General features: G+C 40.9%; 3 pseudogenes across 3 annotated transcripts in view; 2 read left to right on the plus strand and 1 right to left on the minus strand.

Moving 5' to 3' along the window:
* Positions 1 to 24,748, plus strand: part of LOC308636743 (polyunsaturated fatty acid lipoxygenase ALOX12-like) — a 60,998-nt pseudogene that overhangs the window by 33,838 nt on the left and 2,412 nt on the right. Inside the window, exons 2-11 of the transcript in view lie at positions 9,294 to 9,495; positions 10,713 to 10,795; positions 10,895 to 11,017; positions 11,109 to 11,213; positions 11,471 to 11,631; positions 12,274 to 12,408; positions 13,084 to 13,292; positions 20,435 to 20,521; positions 20,745 to 20,895; positions 21,209 to 21,379. The product of the transcript in view is annotated as a polyunsaturated fatty acid lipoxygenase ALOX12-like (transcript). The remainder of the gene's footprint in view (positions 1 to 9,293; positions 9,496 to 10,712; positions 10,796 to 10,894; positions 11,018 to 11,108; positions 11,214 to 11,470; positions 11,632 to 12,273; positions 12,409 to 13,083; positions 13,293 to 20,434; positions 20,522 to 20,744; positions 20,896 to 21,208; positions 21,380 to 24,748) is intronic.
* Positions 3,600 to 8,896, minus strand: LOC308635469 (phospholipid scramblase family member 5-like; annotated as a pseudogene). The gene is made up of 2 exons: positions 8,840 to 8,896; positions 3,600 to 4,118 (listed from the first exon to the last, which is right to left on the minus strand). The product of its transcript is annotated as a phospholipid scramblase family member 5-like (transcript).
* LOC308635470 (exportin-1-like) lies at positions 15,152 to 18,541 on the plus strand (annotated as a pseudogene). The gene is made up of 2 exons: positions 15,152 to 15,374; positions 15,422 to 18,541. The product of its transcript is annotated as an exportin-1-like (transcript).

A 24,748-nucleotide genomic window follows, 5' to 3' on the forward strand; every position in this document is an offset into this window, starting at 1 on the left:
GCACAATTCACAATAGCCAGACTATAGAACCAAACTAGGTTCCCTTTAATAGATGAATGGATAAAGAAAATGTGGCATATATACACAACAGACTGAGTATTATTCAACCATGAAAATAATGAAATGATGTTATTTGCTGGCAAATGGATGGAAATAGAGACTATAATAAGTGAAATAAGTCAGACTCAGAAAGTCAAGAGGTGAATGTTTTCTCTGATACAGGGAAGATAGTCTAAAATTAGGGGAGAAAAAGAGAAAAGAGATGGGGGAATTCTATCAAAATAAAAGAAAGATCAGGAGAGTATAAGAAGGGGACTGAGGGGGAAGGGGGAGGGACCAGATAAAGGAGAAACACTGTAATGAATCTGACCTAAATTTCCAAAGTACATTTATGAATATACTACAGTGAACTTCACCATATGTATATCCACAGAACACTAATTTTTTAAAATGTAAATAAATAGATCAATAGAGTGGAGAAAGAGGAATGGGGGAGGGAGAAGGGGAAGGGGAAGAGTAAACACTGGAGCAAACTATACTCCATGCATTCAATATTTTTATGTCAAAATAAATCCTAATGTTATGTATATTATTATGAAACAGTAAAAAAGAAACAAAAGATTAGAAACTTCCTTTAAAGAAAATAATTTCTCATAATTGAGCAGCAGAACATTCATTTTTATGAAATATAAGGGATGCTAGATGTTTCACAAACTTACTGTTTCTTAATTTGGACAAAGCAAATCTGGTAGGTGTTTCTGCTGAGCATGTTTTATGAATCCTCTATTGTGTTCCATTCTATCCTCTGTGCATTTTTCATGCTAAACTGCAATTACTTAAACTCTTCCCATATCCTTCTAAATTAATTTTCCAAAGTTGGAGTATAGTCTTTCCACCTTTAAGCGATGCATTAATTGAGGCTTTCTTCTCACCATGACTTTATAATGTCTACTTTGTAATACTTCTACCTTTCACATTTTTGTTCCATACAGTTACCTTGCCCTTCCTCCCACCACCTAAGGAAAAAATGGTAGTCAACTAACAAGTGAAGTGCACAAGGAGTCTGCGTGTTTTGTGCAGCATCGGAGTTAGATTGAAATTTCCAGACCCAGATTTAATCTCTTCATTTTATTTACACATTAGGGGGAAATTCAGTTTACTAAATATTTTATGTAACTGCATCCAAGTTTTCCTGGCTGACAACTTGGACCTTTTCTGTATAGTGACTTTTTAATTCTAGTTTTCACAAACTGGAAATCAGCCTTTCATTTTTGCATGATTATTGTTGCTGGAGTTTGCTTTGTTTTATGGTATCTATACACCTTATATTTTTCAAGAGCTACTTTGTAAGCAGATTATGTATTTCTCCATTAAAAGAGTAAATCTTAAAAAAGCAGAACAATTCCCCCAAAAAATAAAAAAATTAAGATCTGATACAATTCAGCAGAGAATCCATCTGGTCCTGGATTCTTTTCTTTGTTGGAAGACTTCCTATTACTGCTTCTATCTCTTTGCTAGTTACTGGTTTGTTTAGGTTTTCTATGTCCTCTAGATTCAATTTTGGCAGATCATTTATGTCTTAAAAATGTATCCATTCCTCCTAGGTTTTTTACTTTATTGGAGTAAAAGTTTTCAAAAGAGTTCCTAGTGATCTTCTGGATTTAAGTGATATGTATGGTGATTTCTCTTTTTTCACTTTGAATTTTATTAATTTGTATCTTCTATTTCTTTTCATTAGTTTGGCTAAGGATCTATCAATCTTGTTTATCAATTCAAAGAACAAACTTTGTTTCATTGATCCTTTGTATTATTATTTGTTTTAATTCTGAATTTTGGTTTTGACTCTGATATTATTTCCTTTCTTCTACTGGTTTTATAGGTTTTTTCCCCATGTTTTTAAGGGTCTTAAGATGCATCAATTGGTTGTTTATTTGGGATCTTTCAGATTTTCACATGCGACACTCATAACTATGAACTTTCCTCTTAGAACCACCTTCCTACTGACTTCTTTGTCTCTTCTGATTAATTTTGGCTTGAAGTCTTCTTGACTGAATATGAAAGTAGCTAAATGACAAAAGTTCTGGCTGACTGAGCTCCATGGGGCTGAGGGATCTGGCTTCTAACAGTGATGTTTAGCTTGAGGTTTCTCTAAATTCTCAATCACATGTCCCAGAGGTTCTGGTATGTTATATTATTACTCAAGTTTCAGTCTAAGAATTTTTATAATTTCTCCCCTGATTTCTTCTATCACCCATTCATCATTCAAAAGCATATTGTTCAATCTATGTGTGTTTGTATAGTGTTTTTGGTGTTGGTTTCTAATTTTATTCTACTATGACCAGACAAGATGCAAGGAATTGTGTTTTTTGTATTTGCTAAGAGTTTCCTTATGGAATAAAATATGGTATATTTTGAAGAAATATACCTTCTTCTGAGAAGAAGGTATTTTCTGCTATTGTTAGATGACACATTCTATAGATGACTGTAAAGTTCATTTTATTTATAATATTTTTTAGGTACAATGAGTCTTTACTGAGTCAGGCATAGTGACACACTCCTGTAATCCCAGCAGCTTGGGAGACTGAGGCAGGAGGATTGCTAGTTCAAAGCCAGCCTCAGTCATGGCAAGGCACTAAGCAACTCAGTGAGACTCTGTCTCTGAATAAAATACAAATAGGGCTGGAGATGTGGCTCAGTGGTCAAGTGCCCCTGAGTTCAATCCCCAGTACTCCCCCCCCCCACACACACACAAAGAGTCTTCACTGAGTTTATGTCTGGATGATCTATTTATTGGTGAGAGAGGTGTGTTGGAATCATTCAATATTATTGTACTGGGTTCTGAGTCTTTAATTCAAGTAGTGTCTGTTTTATGGAATTAGGTGCACCAGCATTTGGTGCATAAATATTTACTATCATTATATCTTCTGTTAGACTCTTCCCTTTACCAGTATGAAGTGACTTCTTTGTCTCTTCTGATTAATTTTGGCTTGAAGTCTTCTTTATTGAATATGAAAGTAGCAGAATGACAAAAGTTCTGGCTGACTGAGCCCCATGGGGCTGAGGGATCTGGCTTTTAATAGTGATGTTTAGCTTGAGATTTCTCTAAATCCTCAATCATATGTCCCTTGGGCAACCTGCAATAACATTTTCTGTGTGACTTCCCCAACCCTGCATACCTCTGCTACTGTCCCTTTTCCACAACATCTTGGGAAATTTTGCATTATTATTTCCCTGAAGAAGTCATCTATTAGCCTGCATCTCATAAACCTCTTCAATTCCAGTAATTCCTGAATTTGGTCTCTTAATGTTGTCCCAGAGTTCTTATATGGTCTGGTCATGGTTACTTATTTTCTTTTCTAATACCATCTGAATGTTCAAGGCCAAACACTTTGTCCTCCAGCTCTGAGATTCTATTTTCAGCATTGTCTCCTCTATTAGAAAGACTTTCTTTTTTGCCTCATTAAATTATGTTTTAATAAATATAATAATTAACATTTTTATTAAAAAGAAAGATCTCAAGCAATTCAGATCTGAAATCAAGGATTCAAGGTATATTGAAATACATTCTGCATATTTTATTGTTTTCACCATCTTACTTATTATAATCCAGTTAGTGAATGTTCAAAGAACATAAAATCAAAGTGAAAAAAAGCACCAATCATTGCTGCTTTGTCACATCTAGGTCTGTAGAAATGTGTATTCCAAAGCGTGGACATTTGTAAAGATATCGTTTACAAATCCTGACCAATATTTCAAAACCTTACCAATTGTAAGCTTTTCATTAATGGTTTTCACCTCAAAATGCACATTTCCAAAACAGTCACATGTTGCACAAAAGGAACAAAAGTATATTCTTTGTTTGCAGTTTGCATTGTGAATTTGGGTTGAAAGAGGTTTTATTTCTGAGTAACATAACCAACTAAGGGCTTGGATTTCTAACTCTTGCAGGTAGCAAGAGCACCAGCAGCTGATGGATATCAAGGTCCTGTTTACTCTAATCAGCTCCTGACCTGACTTTTCTGTGATTCTTAGAATTGCAGAGTGGAACAGAAAGTATGATTGAAGCAGCTGCTTTCTTCCACTGACAAGTAAATAATTTGTCCTGAGCTAATTTTAATCTAATATGTTTGGAGATCTCAGTTTCTAGTATCATTCCAGAACCTCCACTTGCTGGTATACAATTATCAGTTCTAATTTTTCCTCTGCAGTATGATTTATCTTTGGTTTCCTGAAATTTAATTACTATGTGTCTTGGTGTGGGTTCTTTGATATGTATTCTGCTTGGGTATCTCTAAACTTCTTGGGGAATTATCAGCCGAAATGTTTTTTTCTGCTTTATTTTCTCTGTTTTCCTGAAGGATTCTAATTACAAATATCTTAAACCATTTGATTTTGTCACACAGATCTTGGAAGCATTACCTTCTTTTTTCCTTTCCCATGTTTATTTATTTATTAATTTCTTTCTTTCTCCCTTCCCTTTCTCTTTCCTCCTCCTTCTCTTTCTCTTTTTCTTTCTTTCTTTTCCTTCCTTCCCTTCTTCTCTTCTTCTTTTCTTTCATACTAGGGATTGAATCCAGGGACACTGCACAACTGAGCTACATCCCCAATCCTTTTAATTTTTTTTTATTTTTTGAGACAGGATCTTGCTCATTTGTTCAGTCTGGCCTTGAACTTGCAATCCCCATTTCAGCCTCCTAAATCGCTGAAGATTACAGGTTCCCAAGAACATCCCCCTAAGAAAACTCAACTGACTCTTAACTATAGATAGGAATAAGGTCAATTTGATCAGTTGGTCTTAAACACCTAGCAAAACTAGTTATAACCAAACTACAGTCACACCCGAACATTTAAAAGGAGAGGCAATATTTCTTTTAATGTAATTTAAGATATACAGTTGGGTCAGCCCCGCCAAGAGTAAATAAAGCTGGAGAATTTAAAAAAAAAAGAATTTTTAGACAGGAGTGCCTAATAACTATCAATAAAGATTATCAGGGTCAAAAGTTTATTTTGGTCAATTTAAGGCCTATAAATTTTCCTAATCTCCTACATCGACAGACTTCATCTGTGTTTGCTAGTATGATTATCTAGCCCTACATGACATGAATAAAGGGATCTCTATTAAACACAGAGGTTATACCAATAAAAAGGTATTTTACAAAAATCAGGTGAGATTAAATATCTTAACTACATCTTATGGGGACATCTGTGGCATTATAAAAATCAAGGGTTGTGTTTACATTTTGGATAACTCTGACAATGTAACTAATATCCTTAAAGATTTACATTCCCAAATAGAGGCCATGTCCACATTGGTCCTGTCATGGGCACAACTTCTTAGCTCTTGCATCTCCTGTTAAAAGAATTACTGGTTTCTATCATCATCATGATATTCATTGACATGTTCTAGATGCTGTGACATTTATTTTGTATTAATCTTAATCCAATACTCATGTCTTCTTTGTTTCTCTCACAGAAGCACCCATCTCTACAATGACTTTACAACCTGTTCACTTTGAACTAAAATTTTGCCACTGATCCAAAATATTCCTAAAACTGTTTGCCCCATGTCACTCCCTCTCAACCTGAAGCAGCCAGAGCCATCATCACCCATTTCCCCTTAAAACAGTAAGGATTCCCTATTCAGGACAATGAGATAAGAACAAAGGACAGATAGCTGATTATAAATAAAAATTAAAAAATTAAAAGGAAAAAAATTTAAAAAGTGATAATCAATTAGGTTCTACGCCAAGAAACCTTTTAAAATCAAGAGGCCATTGATAGTAAACTTGGGGCTAAGTTAAATGCTTTAGAAGTTACTGTAATACGTTTAGGCAATCAGATACAGAGTCTTAAGGTCAGACAACAATTATAATGCCATGTTTCTTATAAATTTATTTGTGTAACACCTGTTTATACAATAGCTCTCAATGGGATTGGAAAAACACAAAGATGCATCTATTAGGAATTTAGAATCATAACAATGTTCGTTTAGTGTGGGGAGCCACTATGAATGACTCACACCTTCCATCCTGAAGCAAGAGGCTCTGACCTATCACTACATTTCGTGGTAACTTGGGCATTGCCCCAGCCCAGGAAGTAGAAGGCATGTCTTCAGGAGCAACACTCACCTGTTCCTTTGTATATACCTCTTTGCCCTGTTTGGGATAGAATATTCCATGGAAATGCCCTTTGTGTGTCCCCTTCTCTTGCTCTGCCTTTGGATGTGGCCTTCCTAGATATCAGTCAACCTGCAGACAGCAGACATCAGGAGGCTAGACTCAACCCTCTGAAACCTGACTTTTTGCCTCATTTGAATGGCTTCTCCTCAATAAAAGGGTTCAGCAAGTGCTCTTTTCTCTCTTTCTGTGAACCCTTAAGGTCAGAGGAGCCATCACAGGACCCCCAAAGAAAAAGGTATCTCTGTCTCTTGTATGATTATTTCGTGCCAGTCCAGTTCACCTGGAGTGAACCTGAGTGTTTAGTTGTGAGAAACGTGACAGTTTAAATCTCTTACAACTGCACCACTACATCCAAGTCATACAGAAAAGTAAGATTCCTATGTCATCTCCTGCCAATTTTGCAAAACAGCTATTAAATGACCTAAATGGTTTCAATCCTTAGAATAGGTTGTGTCACTATTCCTCCATCAGAGGACAATGTCCCACCTGGCCCCATTTTTACTTAAAAATGTCTCTGTGTTTTCTTTGTGTTTTTCTCCATCTCCCATCACCCCTACTCAAGATCCTTTGTTGATTCTATATGGGTAGTGGCACCTTTTCCCAAGTTTCAAGTCAGCATATTTTTTTGATGGTGCCAGGAATGCAATGCCCTGTGTCAACTTTATTCAGGATGTTTCTAAGAGCTGTGTTTGCAGCAAGAAACCTGGAGGATGACGTGATTTCTCCCAGACACAGAAAGACTTGCTTCTATTTACTACAAAAGTAGTAAGTCCCTCAAACTCAGTGGTCCTCTCCTTTAACACAGATCATCTAGGCCCATCTGTGTCACCCCATGGAATTGCGGGCAGGGGGAGCTGATGTGAACATGAAGCAATGAATAATTCAATCCTTTTTCTCTGAACCAGGGGTCTTGGGTCTTTTGTCAGCCTCTTCCAACTGGTAATGGGCTAACCCATTAATGAAATCATTAGCTTATAAATGTGGTAAAATTACAGACCCTTCCATCCAACTAATTGTTCATTTTTTACCAAGTAAAAATTAAATGTGATAACCCCTTCTTGGTAAAGATGCTAGGAAAAAACTTTTTGCATTTTTTAAAAATTTTAATTTTTATATGTAACAGCAGAATACACTACAATTCATATTACACATATAGAGTGCAATTTTTCATATCTCTGGTTGTACATAGAGTCACACCATTCATGTCTTCATACATGTACTTAGGATAATGATGTCCATCTCATTCCACCATCTTTCCTACCCCCCCATACCCCCTCAGAACATTTTGATACCATGATGCCTTTTTGGAAAACAAATTTACAATATGAGCATAAAATATGTGGATACTATATTACTCAGTGATACCATTTTTGAAAGCCTATAATATAAAAGCTCTGTGTATTCAGAATATATATATGTAAATATGTGTGTGTGTGCACACACACATATGTATGAATGCTTTAAAGCATTCATCATGGTTGTAACTACTAATAACACCATAAAGATTCACCAAAAGGAGAATCCTAAAAGTTAGTGAAAACAATAATTAGATCTCTACCTAATGATCTGAATATTCCCACCATGGATTTCTCTCCCATCATGTGTTGTTATTTGTATCATGTACTGTGAAAAGCATGTTCCAAGAAAAAAAAATTATGTTACCTCATGTTTCCATATAAAACAACATATAAATAATTCTATGAACAGGAAAGAGTGGAAATAAGGAATCAAAATGGACTACTGAAAAAAATGACTTCTCTTGGAGTGGGTATGAAGGATAGAAAATAAAAGAAAATTTTAAAATGAGCTACTCTCTAAGTGGATCAACATATAAAATCATATTACAGTGAAGACTATAATTTCCCCCTGAACTCTTGATTGTCCCTCAAAAGGAGCCTTCTGTGACCAAAAAGGACAATACCAATGCCCTTCAGGAGGCAAGATCTGGCAGAAGAAAGGAAGGTGGGTTCAGTTGACATGGGCACAAGGTAAGGCTGTAAAGAACGGACGTTGGCACCCAAGATCTTTCAGGAAATGCTCACTCTGTGCTACTCAGTATTAAAACAGGAGGGGAAGAAGAGAGAGGCCTGGAGAGAAACTCTGATGGACTCAGCCTGTCCCCACTTCCCTTCTTCGTGCCCCCTCGCTTGGCCCCTCACCTTCCTCAAAGTCGCTCTTCTCCACAAAGAGGAGCAGCCATCTCCACCCCCACATGGGGATAATTGCAGGTTCAGGCCTGTCTGGGGTGGGTACCTGAAACGCCCCAATCCTACAGTGGGCGGACACACAAAACCCTGATTTATTAAGCTGGGGGCTGGTGCTTCAGGCAACGCATCAAAAGCAGGTCCCCTAGACCTTTCCCAAGCCTTATTAACGGACAGCTATTACAGAGGCAGCAGGCAGGGGGCGCCAGGAGCCGCTAGCGCATCCTGGTGGCCACTGGGGTCTGAGTTTTCTCAGGGTCGCAGAACCGCGTGCAGCTGTGGCTGGTGGGGGCTCAGCTGGAGGCAGAGCTGGAGCTGCAGCTGCGACCCAGGCCAGGCGAGGTCAGTGGGTGGGAGCCGGGATACCCGCCATCAGCCAGGCTAGGATTGCAGAGCGATGTGGGCGAGCAGTAGGAGACTGGGGGAGAGTTCCAGCGGGACAGCGCGGGCTGGTACTCCCGCAGCGTAGGGAGAAAGGGGGTTCGCGGAGAAGCGGGTAGTGTTAGGAGTCATAATTCCGGATTAGGCTCAACCCCCTTCTTCATTTCTCCGACCCTGGTCCTGGCGGCCTCCAACTCCATCTCCAAATGACCCCAGAGTCAGTGTAACTATGCCACCAGTGGTCAGCCTTGAAGCTCCTGCAAGCACGATCCCGGTGACAGCTCAGTGAAGGATGATGCTCCGTCGTCAGTTCAAGTCACTGCTTGCAATGCACTGCGGGGGGCCCCCGCTTGCTCGCGCTGAAATGGAGCCTAACAGAGACCCCTGGGACAGGTCAAGCAGAGGAGGAAGGGAGGTGCACGCTGTCTTCCGAGGCCCTGATAAACTGAAGTTCCACCAAGGGCCCGTTCTGCCCTCATAATGGCTTCTCAGGTCCTTCAGCTAAGTCTGGCGAGTCTGACCCCCACAGGAGGAGGAGTTTGCTCTGGACACTCCAGAGGATCTGGGGCCGCTGCAGTTCGTGAAGCTGCGCAAATAGCACTCATTGGTGGACGACGCATTGTTCTGCGATCGCATCACCGTGCAGGGTCCGGGAACCTCCGTGGAGATCGCATTCAGGTGCTACCGCTGGGTGCAAGGCAAGAGCGTCCTGAGCCTGCCCGAGGGCACTGGTGAGCCGGCAGCGTTGGGGAAGTGGGAGCAAGGCCTCTTCAGGAAGTGCTGGGGGCAGAGGAGCAGAAAAGGACTGAGTAAGGTTGGTGGTGCTTAGAGAAAGGATGGACCCCGAGGCACGTGGAGTGCAGGGATTCCAGGATGCACGACAGGAAAAGGGAAGAAGTTATGAAGTCCCAAAGTTTTACCCAGAATAAGTGATGCTGCGAGTGAGGCTGGAGAGGGATAAGTGATCTGGAGATTCTGTCTTCCAAAAAGGTGAAGATAGAGAGTGGGAGATGCAGCAATGAAGGAAAACAGAGAAACACAGTAGAAAGGATTCCTCTATGTTAGGGCAGCAGCAGGTAAGGGGCTCATGGAATAAGGTGGTCAGTAACTTGTGAGCAGGACACAGCTATGGAAACAAATGACAACGATGTTGGAGAGCTGGTTTGGGTGGCATAACAGGGAATTCAACTGTGACGAGTGGAGACACGGTAGAAGATGGGGATGAATGAGGACAGCAAATGCTGAAATTCTTACCATGGGAAAAAAGGAGAAAAACATCGTGACACAATTAGGGATATGGACATGGTAAGAATAGAAACATGGACTATGTACTTCTGAAGAACAAGTGAAGTTAAATACAGGTGAGAATAGAAACAAATTAGGTTTATATAAATTATGGGATGGGGAGACTGATAGACTCTTGGAACCTTTTGTTAGGTAGGATAAGAGGCTGAAAGTAATGTGCACAGAAATTCTTTTAATCAGGAACAGGTGAGGGTGGAGGTGGAGAAGGGTAGTGTATATAAGTAGAGCTAACATGAAATATGTCATTTGGAAGACAGAGGAAGATGAGGACAGGGAAAGGCCAGGACTGGCTAAATGTACCAAAGTAATATGTGATTATGTAGGCTAAGTGTGGACATGACAAGAGATTAAGTAGAGGATTCAGAGATAATGATGAGTAGGGACTGGAGGATGAATGTGAATTAAAGAACAAGAAAGTATAGTAAACATGGGATATTTGCTTTAGGAAAATTTTCACTGAGATTGGTGGAAATCAGGAATAAGGTGTGAATAAAAATAGATAAAGGATGTCACAGACAAATCAGGGGAGGAGGAGCCAAAGAAAAAGGTGACAGCATGCTGTAATATAATTAAGAATAGAGATGAGAACAAACCAAGAATGGCACCAGTTTGGACAAAACTGTGTGATCTATCATCTCCCTAGCTTGCCTGGCAGGAGACAATGCCTTGGACATCTTCCAGAAGCATAGAAAGAAAGAACTGGAGGAAAGACAGGCATAGCTACCGGTGAACACCCACCCTTATACCTCCCAATTTTTCCACATCTTCCTATCTCCTGCTCCATTCCTGATCCTATTTCTTCCTCAACTCTTTCCCATCTGCTAGTTGGGGCATCTGGAAGGAAGGGATACCCCTGAAAATAGCTGCAGACACGGAGAATGATCTGCCCCCAGACATGAGATTCCATGAGGGCAAGAGGCTGGACTATGAATGGACAGCAAAGACAGAGTAAGGAGAAGGTCAGAATGGAGTGGGGGCTAGTGGATCGCAAATCAGGAGGGATTTGGTTAGTTGATTGTTTCCTCTGATGCTGTCCTAGGGCCCGGGAGGTGGTTTTCAAATGTATTTACACTCTGCTGACATCCTGGACCCACCTGGGAGAATTTGATCAGATATTTTGGGGGCCAGAAGAGCGCCCTGGCTGGTCAGTGGTTCCCCCAGGCCTCCGTGACCCCTTGAGGTCTTTTTTTTTCTCCAAAGTCATCCATGGCGCTTGAGAGTCTCCCATATCTTCTTGCCAGATGAGAAATAATTATAACTCGCCATCTCAGAAAGGCCTGAGGATGAAAACATGAGGGCTGGGTAGGGTATGATCATATGCCTGAATTCTTGGGATAGAACCTGCAAGAGAGGAATATCCAGGTAACTATTTTCCTCCCATTCTGCATCCCCACCCCACAGAGAAAGTTCATCAACGCTGGCAAGAGGATGAACTATTTGGCTACCGGTTCCTCAATGGTGCTAACCCCATGCTGTTGAGATGCTCTACTTCTCTGCCTTCCAGGCTGGTGCTTCCCCCAGGGACAGAGGAACTTGGGGCCCAGTTGAAAAAAGAACTCCAGGTACTTCCTCCCATACTCAGTTGATCTATCCTTGGCAATGTGGCCCAGAGATGTAGTGATGTTAAGAGACCAAATGCATGTCAGAGGGAGGAATGTTGTCTTAACCTGCTGTCCTTGGTGTAGAGCACTATGCCGGGAAGATCTAAGAGAATAAAATATGTAGGAAAAAACATTTGACACTGGTGAGAGCTAAATACAGGTAGCAGGTGTTTAGGATATGATGGGAAACGGACGCTGGATATTCGCACAGTTCTCCTACCCCAACACTGCTCCTGCCCTCTGATCCTCCACTTGCCTGGCTCCTGAAATTAGTGTGCCTGTGGTTCACAGTAGATTGGACAGGTATGGTCCTCTGCACAATGAAGGGTTGTTCCTAGGGAGCCTTCCCAAGATAATGGCACGAAGACAGATTGAACATCTTTACATTTCTTTTCCTTTGCTCTGATGCTGTGGGGGCATTCTTCCAATTTTTTTTTAGTTGTAGTTGGACACAATACCTTTATTTTATTTATTTTATTTTTATGTGATACTGAGGATAGAACCCAGAGCCTCACACATGCTAGGCAAGCACTCTACTGCTGAGCCACAACCCCAGCCCCAGTCTTCCGATCTTAACCATGCATACATTTCTCCTTTCCCCAGAATGGTTCCCTGTTTGAGGCTGACTTTATCCTGCTGGATAGAATTCCAACCAATGTGATCCAAAGAGAGAAGCAGTACCTGGATGCCACCCTTGTCATGCTGAAGATGGAACCCAATGGGAAGCTGCTACCTATGGTCAACCAGTTGAGGTACCCTGAGCATCTCACTCCTAACACTGTTCTCTGTTCATCTTACCTGTCCAAGGACAGAGAAACCTGGCTCTTTCTCTCTTTCCATCCTTACTCCTGACCTCACTGCATGAGAACTATCTTCATATCTATCTGATCGCTCCTTTCTAGTTTTCAGATTGGTCACTACTTATCTGGGCATACCTGAGAATCACAATGGCCTCTCTTGGTTTTCATGCTGAAGTTACTCAATCTCTTTTGATCTTTCAATGCGGTAAATATCTCTTCTTTCTTAAACATCTTTTCTTCCTTAATTTTAATATTTTCACTACTGTTTGCACAGTCATTGATACATAATATCAATTTCTCATTCTCACCTTCTTTTTCCCATTCTACCACCAAAGCTCAGACGCCCGTCCTGTGTTCCCCAAACCACTGTTAGAGCCGCCATACTGATCCCTTCCTTCCATTTCACCTGCATTCACACAAACTTTCATGACACTTACATGGTGTCATGGCTAGTGACAGACAATGTGGAAGTGTCCTACTTCCTCCTACTTGGTTTTCACTTTCTCAGAGGCAATTACTTGATTTCAGTCATTTCCATTTCCCTCAAAATACAGAGCAAAGTGTCTTACATGTGGCAAGAGGTCAATGAATGTTTGATTCCTCTTTCTTTTAGCTCCAAACTCCCACCCCCAGTTCTCCTACCCCAACACTGTTCCTGCCCTCTGATCCTCCACTTGCTGGCTCCTGGCCAAGTCCTGGGTCCAAAATTCAGATTTCCAACTGCATGAGTTCCAGTATCATTTGCTGAACACTCACCTGCTGGGTGAGGACATTGCTGTTGCCACCATGAGGTGCCTCCCAGGACTGCACCCTGTCTTCAAGGTACAGGCTCCACCCTCCAGGTCCCATCTTGTACCTCAGAGAGAGGAAAAACCCAACAGTTGTATGGGATTTAAAAGCCTAAGTCTTCAAGATATGACCATGACACTGATGATTGGCACTCAACAAGCATAGGTATGGTGTCACAGCACAGAATCTTCATAGTGTCTTATGAACAGAGGGAGAGAAAGGAGACAGATAACTATTGCAAGACCTTGACCTTGGTTTTATTTTAATACTTAAATTCTTTTTATTTTGAGAAAATTGTAGATATACACAAGTTAAGAAATAATACAGAGTGATCTCATCTATCCTATGAAGTCAAATACTTGGATTAATTAAGTACACATTGTAAGTCAGTTCTCTGAAATTCTCTGCCAATGGGTCAGGAATAGAGTAGGAATATAATTTGTTAAAGCGAAATGTTAGTTCTGCCTTAGGAGATTTATCATTTGTGTGGAAAGTCAGACAGCAATTTCTGGAATTAGAGAGACATAGAGAGGTGCTATAGTATTGGTGGAGATGTTCCACCATAACTGAAGTAGTCAGATAAGCAGAAAATCAAAGGACAGAGTTAAAGAGAGCAGAGAGAGAGCAAAGCCTGACAGATCTCTTGAACCTGCCAAGAGTGAGGTGGATAAAGAGCTGCATTTGCATGGTGGTATCAGGAGGTGGGGAGGAAGGAAGAAAGGAAGGGAGGAAGGGAGGAAGAGAGGGAAGGAGGGACACCAATGATCATGGGAAACCGTAACTGCAGCATGCCTGAGTGCAAAATTGGAGAGGCAAGGTCAGAGGTCTGTGCTTCTGAAACACCTGGGAGTCCTCAATATGGGTGAGTTGTACAGACCTTATTTTTAAAAGAGTGAGTCTGGTTATTTATTGCTGGGCATAATGCAGAAAAAAAAGATGTGTAAAACTTGCTTTAAAAATTTTTGGAAATCGAAAAAACTCAACCGAGATGGAATCTCCCAGTCTGAACCGGTTTCAACCGGTTCCGAGTTTGAGGCACTAGGAGGAGGGGGAGAAGCGGCTGCAGCGGCCGCGGCAGGAGCAGCGGGAGCTACAGCATCAGCCAGAGCAACAGTAGCTACAGCCCCGGCGGCGGTGCTTGTTCCAGTCTTTGCTGCTGCAGTCCGTGCAACCACCCAGAGGGGGAGGGGGGAACCACCAGTCGCTGAGGAGCAAGAGAAGGGGGGAAAGTTTAGGCGAGCCGGGGTGGGGGGGCCCAGCGCCGGAGCCGCGTGAGAGTAGGAGCCATGTTTTGGTAGGGGGGAGTCGGACTGCAACTGGCAGCAGAGCGTTTCCCCCGACCATGTGGACTCTACACCCCCTACTCCTGCCGCTCCTGCTGCCGCCTGTGGCTGGAGGGTCTCCCTGGGGCTGAATCTTTGGGACTTGACCCCGTTCCCCTCCCCCTTTGCTCACTCCCCAGCCGGGCGGGAGCATTTATCCCTCAGATTAATTCCCCTTTTTTGGGGGGGGGCGGGGGGTGTGTTGGGGGGAGGTGCCCCTGGAATAGTAAATATTGAGCTTTTTTGCCCTTCTCTCCGTTTTTTAATTTCCTTTTTTTAAGGTGGGAAAACTGAAACCCACCTTGATTTCCTCCCCTTTTCCCCTTCCCCACCTTCCCTCGCCCTAAACCCCGACAAGGAAGGAAGAAGCAGTTGGTTCAATTTCTGGCATATCTTAAGAATTAAGATATTTGAAGGGAGCTTATACTGAGCTACCCTGAAGATCCTACTTAGAAGAAAAAAGCCATGTCTGCTAATCCATGCTTAAAAATTTGCCATCAAGACTTGTTAACTATCAATTTTTAGGGCTATAAAAGCCTAATAATGGATTCTCTTAAAAAATAGTAATCTATGCCAGCAATTATGACAATGTTAGCAGACCATGCAGCTCATCAGCTGCTCGATTTCAGCCACTGGATATCAACCTTTTAGACAATGTGGTGAATTGCTTATACCATGGAGAAGGAGCCCAGCAAAGAATGGCTCAAGAAGTATTGACACATTTAAAGGAGCATCCTGATGCGTGGACAAGAGTTGACACAATTTTGGAATTTTCACAGAATATGAACACGAAATATTTTTAAAAACTCAAATTTGTCTTGTGAAAAATGAGATGATTAGAGGAACAGAAAGAAAGCAACAGTATTATGGACTACAAATTTTGGAAAATGTGATAAAAACAAGGTGGAAGATTCTTCCAAGGAACCAGTGTGAAGGAATAAAAAAATACGTTGTTGGCCTCATTATCAAGACATCATCTGATCCAACTTGTGTAGAGAAGGAAAAGGTTTATATCGGGAAATTAAATATGATTCTTGTTCAGATGCTGAAACAAGAATGGCCCAAGCATTGGCCCACTTTTATCAGTGACATTGTTGGAGCAAGTAGAACCAGTGAAAGTCTTTGTCAGAATAATATGGTGATTCTCAAACTCTTAAGTGAAGAAGTGTTTGATTTCTCTAGTGGACAGATAACGCAAGTGAAAGCAAAGCATTTAAAAGACAGCATGTGCAATGAGTTCTCACAGATATTTCAGCTGTGTCAGTTTGTGATGGAAAATTCTCAAAATGCTCCACTTGTACACGCAACCTTGGAAACCTTGCTGAGATTTCTGAACTGGATTCCACTGGGATATATTTTTGAAACAAAGTTGATCAGCACCTTAATTTATAAGTTCCTGAATGTTCCAATGTTTAGAAATGTCTCTCTGAAGTGCCTCACTGAGATTGCTGGTGTGAGTGTAAGCCAATATGAGGAACAATTTGTAACACTATTTACACTGACGATGATGCAGCTAAAACAGATGCTTCCTTTAAATACTAACATTCGACTTGCATACTCAAATGGAAAAGATGATGAGCAGAACTTTATTCAAAATCTCAGTTTATTTCTTTGCACCTTTCTTAAGGAACATGGTCAACTTATAGAAAAAAGATTAAATCTCAGGGAAACACTCATGGAGGCCCTTCACTATATGTTGTTGGTATCTGAAGTGGAAGAAACTGAAATAGTTAAGATTTGTCTCAAGTACTGGAATCATTTGGCAGCTGAACTCTATAGAGAAAGTCCATTTTCTGCATCTGCTTCTCCGTTACTATCTGGAAGTCAACATTTTGATGTTCCTCCCAGAAGACAGCTGTATTTGCCTGTGTTATCAAAGGTTCGTTTATTGATGGTTAGTCGTATGGCTAAACCAGAGGAAGTATTGGTTGTAGAAAATGATCAGGGAGAAGTTGTGAGAGAATTCATGAAGGATACAGATTCCATAAATTTGTATAAGAATATGAGAGAAACATTAGTTTATCTTACTCATCTGGATTATGTAGATACAGAAAGAATAATGACTGAGAAACTTCACAATCAAGTGAATGGTACAGAGTGGTCATGGAAAAATTTGAATACATTGTGCTGGGCAATAGGCTCCATTAGTGGAGCAATGCATGAAGAGGATGAGAAACGATTTCTTGTTACTGTTATAAAGGATCTATTAGGATTATGTGAACAGAAAAGAGGCAAAGATAATAAAGCTATTATTGCATCAAATATCATGTATATAGTAGGTCAATATCCAAGGTTTTTGAGAGCTCACTGGAAATTTTTGAAGACAGTCGTCAACAAGCTGTTTGAATTCATGCATGAGACCCATGATGGAGTCCAGGACATGGCTTGTGACACTTTCATAAAAATAGCTCAGAAATGCCGCAGACATTTTGTTCAGGTTCAAGTTGGAGAAGTAATGCCATTTATTGATGAAATTCTGAACAACATTAACACTATAATTTGTGATCTTCAGCCTCAACAGGTTCATACATTTTATGAAGCTGTGGGATACATGATTGGTGCACAAACAGACCAAACAGTTCAAGAGCATTTGATAGAAAAATACATGTTGCTCCCTAATCAGGTGTGGGATAGTATAATCCAGCAAGCAACCAAAAATGTGGATATACTGAAAGATCCTGAAACAGTCAAGCAGCTTGGTAGCATATTAAAAACAAATGTGAGAGCCTGCAAAGCTGTTGGACATCCCTTTGTAATTCAGCTTGGAAGAATTTATTTAGATATGCTTAATGTATATAAGTGCCTCAGTGAAAATATTTCTGCAGCTATCCAGGCTAATGGCGAGATGGTTACAAAGCAACCACTGATTAGAAGTATGAGAACAGTAAAAAGGGAAACCTTAAAGTTACTATCTGGTTGGGTGAGCCGATCCAATGATCCACAGACGGTAGCTGAAAATTTTGTTCCTCCTCTGTTGGATGCAGTTCTCATTGATTACCAGAGAAATGTCCCAGCTGCTAGAGAACCGGAAGTGCTTAGTACCATGGCCATTATTGTCAACAAGTTAGGGGGGCATATAACAGCTGAGATACCTCAAATATTTGATGCTGTTTTTGAATGCACGTTGAATATGATAAATAAGGACTTTGAAGAATATCCTGAACACAGAACGAACTTTTTCTTACTTCTTCAGGCTGTAAATTCTCATTGTTTCCCAGCCTTCCTAGCTATTCCACCAACACAGTTTAAACTTGTTTTGGATTCCATTATTTGGGCTTTCAAACACACGGTGAGGAATGTTGCAGATACAGGCTTACAGATACTTTTTACACTCTTACAAAATGTTGCACAAGAAGAAGCTGCAGCTCAGAGTTTCTATCAAACTTATTTTTGTGATAATCTGCAGCATATCTTTTCGGTTGTGACAGACACCTCACATACTGCTGGTTTAACAATGCATGCATCAATTCTTGCATATATGTTTAATTTGGTTGAAGAAGGAAAAATAAGTACACCACTAAATCCTGGAAATCCTGTTAACAACCAAATGTTTATTCAGGAATATGTGGCTAAACTCCTTAAGTCTGCATTCCCTCATCTACAAGATGCTCAAGTAAAGCTATTTGTGACGGGGCTTTTCAGCTTAAATCAGGATATTCCTGCTTTCAAGGAACATCTAAGGGATTTCTTAGTACAGATAAAGGAATTTGCAGGTGAAGACACATCTGATCTGTTTTTGGAAGAAAGAGAAACAGCCCTTCGACAGGCCCAGGAAGAGAAACATAAACTTCAAATGTCTGTCCCTGGCATACTTAATCCACATGAAATTCCAGAAGAAATGTGTGATTAAAATCTGAAGTCATGCTAGGTTTTTTCCTCTTCAACTCTTGTTGGCAGACAAGAATAGTATCTGGATATTTGTCGACCAAAATGATGCCAATTTGTAAATTAAAATGTCACCTAGTGGCAAAAAAAAAAAAAAAATTTTGGAAATCGTAATGTCACTTTGAAACAGGGAACATAGCCAAGAAGGCAGCAAACATGTGCATACTTAGGCATCAGAGCAATGATCAGAAACTTCAAAGTCAGGTAAAGAAGCCAGTTTGGAGACCAAGATGAGCTTTTCAGTTTTAGATACAGGGAGTTTGAAGTATTGGTCAGATATGCGAGTGAGTACTTGGCAGGCAGAACAACAGAATTGTAGGTGGATGCAGTAAGACATGCCTGTAATCCCAGTAACTCTGGGGCCGGGGCAGGAGGATCACAAATTCCAGGCCAGACTCAGCCACTTAGTGAGACCCTGTCTCAAAATAGAAAATAAAAAGAACTGGGAATATAACTCAGTGGTAAAGCACCCTTGATTTCAATCCCCAGTACAAAAACAAACAAAGAAAACTGAATTGTATTGATGCTTGGAGTTCCCACCCCAATCCTAATCTGGGCTGTAGTAATTTTGGTTTTTAGGGTTACAAAAGCAAAGTAATTATTAATATAGTTCATGGAATCTTATATTTGATGATCTTATGATATTTTGCATCACCATGTTCTTAACTTAAATTATTAAGTATATTTTTATACTTTAAAATCCTTGTTTACTAGCTTGGCCCCCTCCATATTTCCCTAACCTCAATATAACAACTTCATCACATGGCAAACAGCTGCATTGTTATCAGGACCCACCAGAGGTATCATTAAAGGTCATATAGGCAGGTTTTGCATGCAGATTACCAGCATCTGAATATTGAATCTTGGCCTCAGTGCTTACTCAGATGTGTGCTTTGGGGTCCTCATCTCTGAATGGAGATAATAGGATCTCCATCATGAGGTTGTTAAGGCATTAAATGATAAAATGTGGTGTCACAGAAAAGTATTGGTTTTGTTTTATTCTTCGGGTTATTATAATTAATTATCATCATTATCCTCATTATTGTTAGGGACTCTAATTTGGGTTCTTTATTCCCTTATTTTGGAGGTCGTATGTTTTCTGTGATGCCAATATCCTTCCATGAATTTTCTGAAAAGACCAGTATTGAGGGGCTTTAATGCCTTAAAACCAGAAGTATCACCTCAATCTTGCCCTTGGCCCAGTATCAAACAATCAAAATGTGAAAAAACTATATGAATCTTGTATATCGAACAAGTTATAATGGGGGAACCACCACTTAGCATAAAAATAAGCATGTGTCAATGATAAGTGGCCTTCATTAGGGGACATATAGGGCCTAATTAGGAATGGCTTAAACAGGTAGCTTGATGTGACATCTTTAATCCTGATTAAGACCTAAAAATAAAAAAGGAAAATGATGAGTAGATAGATGTGTGGTTTTGAAATAAGCACAGGCTTGTTTAAGTTATGATGATGTGAAATATAGAGAAAGAACACATTATATCATAAGTTAAGGGGCAAATTCTTTAAAATACAACTGTGTTCAAGGTGAATATAATAAAGGCAAAGATCTCAAGAACTTCTGTGTGCCAGGTAGTGTTCCAAACCTGCTGCTCAGTCACTCTCAGAAGCAGTACTGCAGCACCTGCGATAAGACACCCCATCATGCCCCTGGTAACTGATGAGGAGACTGACACTTAGAGGGTTCATTATGTTGCTCAGGTATCAAGGTGAGTAGTGAAATGTGCACTCAAACCCCACTCTGTGTGGCTCCAAAGCCCAACTGTCATGGAAGCTGGAGGATATGGGAGTGAGTGGTTAGAGGAGCAGGGGACCAGACTATCAAAGTAGCAGCAGGGACAAAAGCATCAAGAATAGAGCAGGACACCATTCTGTGTTCCAGACTCCACAAGAAAGGACCCAAGCATGGCCTCCATTAACCACCCTTCCAATCTCCTGCACCCCAGCTCCTGGCGCCCCATGTCCACAACACTATGGAAATCGACACCCGGGGCCGGATCCAGTTTAACTCAGATGAAGGAATATTTGCAAAGGTAAAGAGGAACTTGAACATGGGTCTGCCTAATCATCCACTTCTCTATAACTTCTTGACATCCTCAAGACCCCAGACCAACCTGCGTGAATGGCCTGATCCTTAAACTCGTGAGCTCTGTTCCATCACATAGATGACTTTAAATCTGAACAACCCCATTTCTGAATCCCTGTATAATAGGCAATTATTCTGTTCTTCAAGCCTTGTTAACTTTCTCATCCTGGGCAGTGAGCACAGGTGGAGGTGGTCATCCAGATTTGGCCGGTCAGGCAATGACTCAGCTGACCTATTGCTCCCTCTGTCCTCCTGATGACCTGGCTGACCGGGGTCTTCTGGGAATCCCAAGTGCTCTCTATGTTCATGATGCCTTGACCGGTAGATGAGAAGCAGCTAAGAAATGGGGAGTGGGAGTGGGAGAAGGAGGGTGGGGTTCTGGCTTGAGATCAGCATAGGGCAAAAGCAAAGATGGTAGGAGAGCTGTGAGTAAGTAAACCATAGGATCTGGTGGCATGGGGGATTATGTTAAGAAGAGTGTCTGGCAACCATGTGCAGTGTAGGGAATTCCTGGAACTCTTGACTTACAACTTCCTTTACACAATTGTGTCATAAACCTGGGGGATGTTCCAAAAGGCAAGTCTACTAGGACCTGACCCAGGTTTAGTGGCATGATTAGAATAGTAGAGGTCAGAGGCTGGAGCCTTCTGGGATCACAGATTTCAGCTCCCTTCTCTGAGTAGGTATGTGGAGGGGATCATCCACCTCTTCAACCAGAGGAATGATGTTGTGAGGGGGGATCCTGAGCTGCAGGCCTGGTGTTGCGAGATCATGGAGGTGGGGCTGTGCCATGCCCAGGACAGAGGTAAGATCCATCTCAGAGACAGGAGCGCTTTGGAGACTCTGCCAGAACCTCTTCCCAGCTCTGCTCCTCTGAGACAGAACCCCAACCTCTCCTGACACCACTCCCACCATACCTGAAAGCATCTGAATTCCATTCATAACCCCCTAAGACTCAGAACACTTCTAGATCCCAAGGATTGTCTCCTCAGAGACCCTGACCATCAAGCCTACTCCTATCCCCATCACAGTCACAGATGCCTATAACCTACCATGTCCTGGGACCCAACCAGGCCAAAGCCAGTGAAGGATTCTGTCCAGTTCATGCTGGGTCTCACCTTCTATCTTCATGGTCCCCTGTTTTCCTGCCTGAAGAAATAAACAGGAAAATTTTCACACCAAAGCTTATAAGGACCCCCTCTGGCTTCCCCTCTCTTCCTGTCTGTGACTATCCACCATGCAGAGAGGCCCAGGCCAGAGTGCAAGGGCATTTCCAGATGCAACCTCAGTACCATGCATGCTTTGGCTCAAACCTGACTCAATTCCCTTATCCTTGGGACTCAGGTTTCTTTGGCCAATTTGTCCACCCCTCTTGGATCAAGATCCTTCTTCCCTTCCATAGCTCTCTTCTTTCCATGAAATATAGAGGGTTTACAATACACACTTAGATATATTTTTTAACTTCTGATTCACCCATTGTTCCCCCTTATCTTTCAGTGTTCTCTGTATCTCATCAGTTAAATGTTATGTACTAAACAAATTTTAAAGTACTAATTTCAGTCTCTTCCTCTTCCTAGTTATGCAACCTTGAACAATTTACTTATTCTTTTTTCTCGTTGACTTTTGGTTTATTTATCTCTAAAATGCATATACTGTTTTCATTCCCTCCTCACCACTTACCTCACCGAACTTTTGTGATGCAAATGAAATGTGTGACAATGCCAAAATGTGTCTACTGCATATTGTGAGTTGTTTAATCATACGCTCCACGCCATCAAAAAATACCTCCCCAATGTGGTCAGCATGGAACAGGAGAATCCAGGCTCTGACAGATAGTAGATGACTTTGGGCTGATCACTAAGTTTTTTGACCCTGACTCACCGTACTAATTTTATCTTTTTATTCTGTAATTTTGATGCTTTGACATCTTGGGGATTTGCTGACCCTGAAGGTACTGCCTTTCCCAGGGCTAGCTAACTTCCTGTGTGCATGTCTTTCCTGTGCTAACCAACCATCTGAGAGCCCACACTCCTAACTACTTCCTCTTAGGAGCTCTCACACTCCAGGCCTAAATTCTGAGTCTATACCCCTAATCACTTCCTCTAGGGAGCTCTCACACTCTAGGCCTGAATTCCAGAGGCATTGATAGACAGGTGGGATGGTACCTCAAATGTGACAGAATTATCCAAAACAGCCAGTCCTAAGCCTGCCTATTCTATCTTACTCATTCCTTATTGTGAAAACCATAATAGAGGCTCTTGCTCCAGTTGCCCTCTACTCCCTCTGTTCCCTGGCAGGCTCTTGTGCTTCCTTGTGTGGCCCCCTAAGGTATAGCAAGTACCTTTCATTTGGAACCTATAAGTATAATAAACCATCTTTTCAATGGCATTAATCTCTTGTCTGTTGGCCTCATCATACCTGAAAGGTAATGAAAATAGCTGGGCATGGTGTCACATAGCTGTAATCCCAGCAATTTAGGAGGCTGAGGCAGGAGGATGACAAGTTTGAGGCTAGCCTCAGAAACTTAGTAAGACCCTGTCTCAAATAAAAAAGAAAAAGGGCTGAGGACAGAGCTCAGTGGTAAAGTGCCCCTTAGTTCAATCCCCAGTACTTAAAAACTAAACTAAAATAAATAATGAAACTATATTTCAAATACTCACCTGTAAATTGAGTGGAGTGAGATAGCTGACATTTGAGCTACTTCCTGTGTCTGAAATGAGACAATAACTTCTCTTTTCCTAGCATTATTATTCAGTCATCTATAAGAACTGCCTGGAAATAAGAAAGCATGCTTCTGTGTTTGTTTAGGGGGATGTGAATTTTATTGAAATCAAATAGACCAAGAGGAAAAAAAGATCTAAGTCATAGGTATACAACTTAAGGACTTTTACTAAGGTGGCCCAGGGGGATAATCACCACTTGGATCAAGAGTCAGAACTTTACCAGCTCTCTCAAAATCTCCTGTCATACCCATCCAGAGGCAATTACCATCCTGACTTTTCACAATGCAGGTTGGTTTGATTTCTTTGTAACTTCATATAAATCGAAATATGAGCTTGAACTCACTTATTTCATTCTCTGAATAATGTGAGAATTACACATGCTGTTGCATATAGCATGGACTTCTTTCACTGTCACGCCTGTATAATATTCTATTATGTGAATATGGTACAACTTATTTTTCATTTGTGCTATTGATAGAAATTATGGTTGTTGTTTCCAGTTTGTAGCTATTAATCTTAATGCTGCTGTGAACACTTTTGAGTAGGTTTTTTCTTTGTACATATCTAGGAGAGAGATTAATGAATCATAGAGTACATGCATGTTTTGTTTGAAATAGTTTCTTTTTTTTTTATTCTAATTTGCTATATATGACAGCAGAATTCAATTCATTTCATATTACATAAATAGAGTACAATTTTTCATGTCTCAGGTTGAACACAAAGTAGAGTCACACCGATCATGTTTTCATACATGTACATAGGGTCACGATGTCTATCTCATTCCACCGTCTTTTCTATCCTCACACCCTCTGCCTTCCCCTCCCTCCCCTTTGCCCTATTTAAAGTTCGTCTATTCCTTCCATGCTCTCCCTCAGCCCCATTATGAATCAGCATCCTTATATCAGAGAAGACATTTGGCATTTGATTTGGGATTGGCTTACTTCACTTAGCATTATATTCTCCAACTCCATCCATTTACCTGAAAATGCCATGATTTTATTCTATTTTATTGCCGAGTAAGAGTCTATTGTGGATATATACCACATTTTCTTTACTCATTCATCTACTGAAGCACGTCTAGGTTGGATCCACAGTTTAGCTATTGTGAATTGTGCTGCTATTGATGTGGCTATGTCCCTGTAGTATGCTGTTTTTAAGTCCTTTGGGTATAGTCCTAGGAGAGGGATAACTGGATCAAATGGTGTTTCCATTCCAAGATTTCCAAGGAATCTCCATACTGTTTTCCATATTGGCTGCACCAATTTGCAGTCCCACCAGCAATGTATGAGTGTTCCTTTTCCCCACATCCTCACCAACACTTATTGTTGTTTGTAGTCTTAATAGCTGCCATTCTGAATGGAATGTAATAAACTCTTACAGTAGTTTTGATTTGCATTTCTCTAATTGCTAGAGGTGTTGAATATTTTTTCATATATTTGTTGATTGATTGT

This window comes from Spermophilus citellus (genome assembly GCF_964194105.1).
Source record: "Spermophilus citellus genome assembly, chromosome: 17".
Lineage (NCBI taxonomy): Eukaryota > Metazoa > Chordata > Mammalia > Rodentia > Sciuridae > Spermophilus > Spermophilus citellus.